Raw genomic sequence first — 5,784 nt, 5'->3', positions numbered from 1 at the left:
TTGTCCTTAGCCAATGTCAGACTCCTGCCAAACAGTACCCCAGAAGGCTTTCCACACTAAGGACAGTTGGTAAGCCTTGTGTTTTTTATTTCTGGATTGAACTGCCCTTGCTGGTTCATGTGTGGTGACTGCCAAGTGGACCAAACTGCAGTTGCTGGTTCATGTGTGGTGTCCACTGAGAGGCCTCGACTGCAGCTGCTGATTCATATTTGGTGTTTGCTACTGGGATGGACTGCTGATATCCTGACAACAAAGATTGGACTCACCCCCAAATAACTATTTCTAAATAGGTCTACTTCCCTTTATCCTAATAACTTTTCTCTTCTGCTACCTCTGGTGGGTGATGGGCTAGAGGAGAGGGTGAACCGTTATTAAAGTAGGTTGGGAAAAATTTATGCCTACATGTATATGTAACATATTAAACTATCAGAATTCATACATTAACTACTATTTATCTACCTCAATTACTAGCTTATAAAATTTTTGGAGGAATTGTTCATGCTGGTAATCCTAAAGCAGATTCAGAGTGTGAGTAGAAATTAGACAGAGGGCTGAGAAAGCAATAAAACTATGAGAAAAGGCAAATTTCTGAGGCTAGGGAAGGGAATTGTGAAGGGCATTTATCTTGGAAAAGGCAGAATGTAAAAGAGCTTTTCACACACATGATGTATTATCTCAACTATAAATAGGCACACTTAAGAGACTTGCTAGAATTATATCCAAAGAGTACACTTAAGCAAGAAGAAATATTTTTTACCATAGCTGGGACCATAAAACATCTTTCCTAATACATTAAAAAAGTCATGTCTAGAAATATTTTTTAGATGAAAGGAGCGGAGTATCTTATGTAGTAGTTTGAGAGGAACATATGCCTAAAGGAAAATGCAAATGTGGCCATCAGGGTAGGGGCACAGGTGTCCCACAGGACTACCTGCCATTTACCAAGCAGTGTTGGAAAAGCTGAATGGTAAAGACACAATAATACGACATTATTCTAATTCTAGCTTCAATTTTTGCTATTTTTCTCTTACTCTTTATCATTTGCAAGCCATATGATTAAGGCCTAAGTATCTAAAACTCACATGCTGTCCTAAGGATAATAATTGATGGTGCCTTCTGTAGTGCCTAACAGGATCAAGGAGATAAAACACGTAACTATTAGCACCCAAGAATTCAGTGATGTAATCCTACCATCAATGTTGTTATATTGCACAGAAGAAAGCTATGATCTACACCCTTTTAGCAACATCTCAAAGAGCCATATAAACAGTTACTATCAGAGTTAATACTGGATCTGGGGAAATCAAAACAGAGGACACCTTAGTTATTGTGAACAAAATAAATGACAGACACAACTTAAGTAGGGAAATCTTTATTTTCTGAGGCTTTCAGTCCATGATATATCTCAGACTATGGCAGTTGAAGTGTGTTTTAGATGTTGTTCACATGATGAAAGACCATTAAACAATGGGACCAGAAACAGGGGCAGGATACCCTCCAAACATCCACCATAGTGATGGGCATAGTGACCAGGCAGGTTCTGCCTTGTAAACAATGCACAGCTTTTAAAATAGTGAGATAAGCTGGACCCTAAGGATTCAAAGCATGAATCTGTGAAGGATAGTTTAGTTTCAAACTGTATCAGAAGAGCTGGAAACTGCAGGAACCAAATGTCTCCTAGATCTTGTGCAGTAGGAACAAAAACTACAGCAGGTGAATGGTAGCACTCAGAGGGTGCTCCTCTTCTCAAAAGAAAAGGGAAGGTGAAATGGAGGGAGGTCTTGCATGAGGGGGTACTGGGAGGAGAGGAGGGGCTGATAATGGGTTGTTAAGAGAATAAATAAATAAATTTTTAAAAAGAAATTAAGGAAGGAGGGAGGGAGGCAGAGAGAGAGAGAGAGAGAGAGAGAGAGAGAGAGAACTGAACATAAATTTATTGCACAATCCAATTACTTCATTTTGGGATATTGACTTGAGGGACTCCATGTTATATCACAAACATACTTTTACATGAATGTGCATTGTGGCAGTACCAGCTAATTTATGGAACAAACCTAAGAGTACAACAACCAAAAAAGTACAGAAAGAGAATATTCTTTGTGTGTTTGCATGTGAAAGTTTTCCAATCATGTAACTGGAGATGATCATATTAAGCATATTGAGTCAGTTTCAAATAAACAGACTTCAGACATTTTCTGTCATTTGTGGCTCCTAGGTTTTATATATACACATAAAATTAAGTATGTATATATAACATGAAAATAGAAAAGAAATTGTCTACAGGAACAAAGGAGACTGGTAGGAAGGGGAGGGGCAAGAACAGTGAAGATAATGGTTATGGGTGATATGCCCAACATACAGCATATACTCTTGAAAGAGTTGTATTTTGTTTTTGTCTTTTAAATAAATCCACACCATTAAACTATAAAAAAAAAAAATCAAAACTGTCCTGCCCCAAAGGCATTGTACATGTGGCTGCTGTGTTATATGTTCATCAGTAGGTGGCAGAGAGTAGAAAGGCTAAGTCTAGGCCCAGTGTCCTAACCTGTGAACATCTAAATGATTAGTAGTCTAACATTCCCTTAAAAGAGCAAGACAAAGATGACTGCCACTCAGCGCCAGGGGACCTAGACAAGAAGCTAGCCTGAGAAGACTACCAGTCCTAGGCCACACATGCATGGGAGGAGGGGCAATAGACTATCCAGAGCTATAATACATGAGTGACGCATATGTTTATCTCAAGTTCTAAATGAACATTAAGACTGTGTTTTATTGTATTCTAAGCTTTTTGTTGGTTTAGTTGGGTTTTATGGTTTGTTTGTTTGTTTGCTTGCTTATAGAGATGTGTCTCTCTATGTCACCCTGTGAACCCTGTTTATAGACCCGGCTGGCCTCTGCCAGTAGAGTACAGGATTAAATGTATACACTACAAGGCAAGCTACAGAATGGGAAAAGATTTTTACCAACTACACATCCTAGAGAGAGATAATATCTAAAATATATAAAGAACTAAAAAAAAAATGGAGATCAAAAAAAAAACCCAAATAACCCAAGTTTTTAAAAATGGATACATATCTAAACAGAGATTTCTCAAAAAATAAAAACAGAAAAAAACAAAAACAAACAAAAAAAAACCCAACTCAAGTGGCTGAGGAACACTTAAAGAAATTTACAACACATTATTAGTCAGTGGAGAAATACAAGTCAAAATTACTTTAAGACCAGTCAGAATGGTCAAGATCAAAACAAACAAACAAAAAACAAAAACAAAAAACAAAAAAACAAGTGACAGCTCCTGCTGGCATGGATGCAGAGAAGGGAAACACTCATCCACTGCTGGTGGGGTGCAAACTTGTATAGCTGCTATCATATCAGAGTGTCAATGCAGCAGAAAGATGGGAAATAATCTACTTTAAGACCCAGCTATACCACTTTTGGACATATACTGAAAAGGTGCTTCATCCTACCAAAGAGATACGTGATCATTGCTGCTGTATTCATAAGAGACAGAAATTGGAAACAACCTAGATGTCAATGGATAGATCGATGGATAAAGAAAATGCAGTACATTTAAACAATAGAATATTACTCAGCCATTTAAAAATAATGAAATCATGAAATTTGCAGGTAAATGGAAAGAACTAGAAAAAATAAAAGAAATTATCCAGAGTGAGGTAATCATATGGCTACATATAGACCTATATGGTATGTACTCACTTTTATGTGGGTGTTAGTTGTTAAGTCATCAATAAGCAAGCTACAATCCATAGAGGTTAGGTAAAAAGTAAGGTACTGGGTGGGGAGTAAGGGAGTTGTAATAATAGCTATAGGGGACAAAGTGGGGGATCAGGATGGGAGGATCAAACAGGGAGAAATAGGGAACTTGGGAATGGATAGCTAAAACTAAGGGGAATTTGACAAAATCCCTTCCCTCGGGGCTCAGGAAACCCTGCAGAAGAGGACATGGAAAATTGTCTAAGAGTCGGAGGAAATGGAGGAAACCAAGGGATCAAGTCTTTCTGGATACAACAGGTCTAGCATACAAATGAATGCATAGAGACTGGCAGTATACCCGGGCCTTGGGCAGGTCTGCTCAAAGAAGTGAGCACGTGACCTATCCCTACGCCAAAAGTTATCTCCAATCAATAGCTACTTTCAGATGAAAAATTTGTTGTCCTCCCCCCCCCCCCGGCCCCCAGGGGAGTCTCCTTGGTGAAACAAAGTACTTTTAAAGGTAAGTCCCGTGCCCAGTAGAAGACAACCAACAGGACATAGAGTCAATGGCATCTTTGGAAATATCATAAATTGGACGGCTTCTAAATATTCAGCGTACTTCTGTGGGAGAGGAAACCTAACATAAAGGCTCCAGAGATTGTGTGGTGACAGCCTGTTCCTGGTTTACAGATGGTGTCTTTTTACTGTGTCCCTCTATAGTAAGAGAAGGCGAGCTGTTGGGCATCTTCTATATGGGTTCTAATACCATGCACAAGGATTCCCTCTACTATGACTGACTTGCCTGCCCGAAGGCTCCACTTCCTGACATGCATGGACTTGTGGGTAATTGTGATGTTTGAGTTTGGGGGAAGAGAGGTAAAAAGATATTCCGACCATAGCAAAGAATATCTTCAAGTAGGAGGTTGAGAAGATACTAGAATCTAAGTGCTGGCTTAAGGGGAGAAAAATAAATGTGTGATTATTAGTCATAATTCTTCTAGTAAGAAAACAGGAAAGATGACAAAAATGTGTTTGATAGTGAGGTGGGCAAGCAAAGGAGATAGTTTCATATCCTAAGGCCCCCATTTTGTTTGTGGTTATACACTTGGCAGCCTAGTTCCTTCAACCTTATACTCTATGCATACATACTCCTCTCTGAACAATGCAACTTGAAACCTCAGAATCCCTCAACACCCTCCCACACACATACCTGCACTGGACTAGACATTCCTACTTCGGAACAAGAATACAAGTGTCCCTTTTCTATAATGATCAAACTTAGGTAGAGTCTATTCAAGTGTATCCCCGACAAATGGGGGAATAAAAGATGTCCTATACAGCCTGAGTTCATTTCAGGTGCATACACAGTATGGCAAAGCTGTGTCGTCTAGTAACCTAAGGAAGACCCTCTATATGTCACCTATGCCTATGTATGGTTTCATGTGCATGTGATTAAAAACAAACACATTATGGGAAAAGGTATGTGCAATAAAAATGAATATATAACTTGATTTATCAATCAAGATAGGAAAAAACTGTACCCCTGAGTAACCAGGTCCCCCTTTTGGATGACCCCATAAAAGAAACGTAAAACTAATCAGGAACTTTGAGAATCTTCACTTGCGTGGCTTGACATCAGTCTTGACAGTGTGTCTCTCTTTAATCTACATGAGGCTTTATTTTCAAATCTGTGTTTGAATTCAAATCTGTTTGAATTCTTTACATAAGAAGCCAAGAACTTGATAACACCTGGCTCAGACCCTGCCTACCAGTCACGATAGCCTTGACCTTTCTCCTCCTTACCCAATAATAAAGCAGTAGTGTTAAGTCTATAACAATTGAGAATTACCAAACTCCCATGAAATTTGAAAACAAAAATGCGGAGCTTATTCATCTAAAGAAGTTTCCACACATTTCACCCCTTGATTCACTGAGGTACTTCATAGTTTGGAGCCTTTATTACTGAGCAACTTTTCATGACTACTCTCAGGTAGACCAAATATTAGTTAGGACTATGTTCAAGTTCTTCTATGGAGTTTATTAATCACCATAATAAATAGATAGTTCTCA

General features: G+C 38.7%; 1 non-coding gene across 1 annotated transcript; it reads left to right on the top strand.

Annotated features, from left to right (window-relative positions):
- Positions 1-2,448: 2,448 nt before the first annotated feature.
- On the top strand, positions 2,449-2,579 carry LOC115030755. Its single transcript, XR_003836349.1, has one exon. It is a non-coding gene; the product is annotated as a small nucleolar RNA SNORA17 (small nucleolar RNA).
- Positions 2,580-5,784: the final 3,205 nt, after the last annotated feature.

Source organism: Mus caroli, chromosome 3 (assembly GCF_900094665.2).
Source record: "Mus caroli chromosome 3, CAROLI_EIJ_v1.1, whole genome shotgun sequence".
In the NCBI taxonomy this organism is placed as follows: domain Eukaryota; kingdom Metazoa; phylum Chordata; class Mammalia; order Rodentia; family Muridae; genus Mus; species Mus caroli.
Note: the sequence above shows the minus strand (reverse complement) of the source record. Positions and strands in the feature narration are given on the sequence as shown.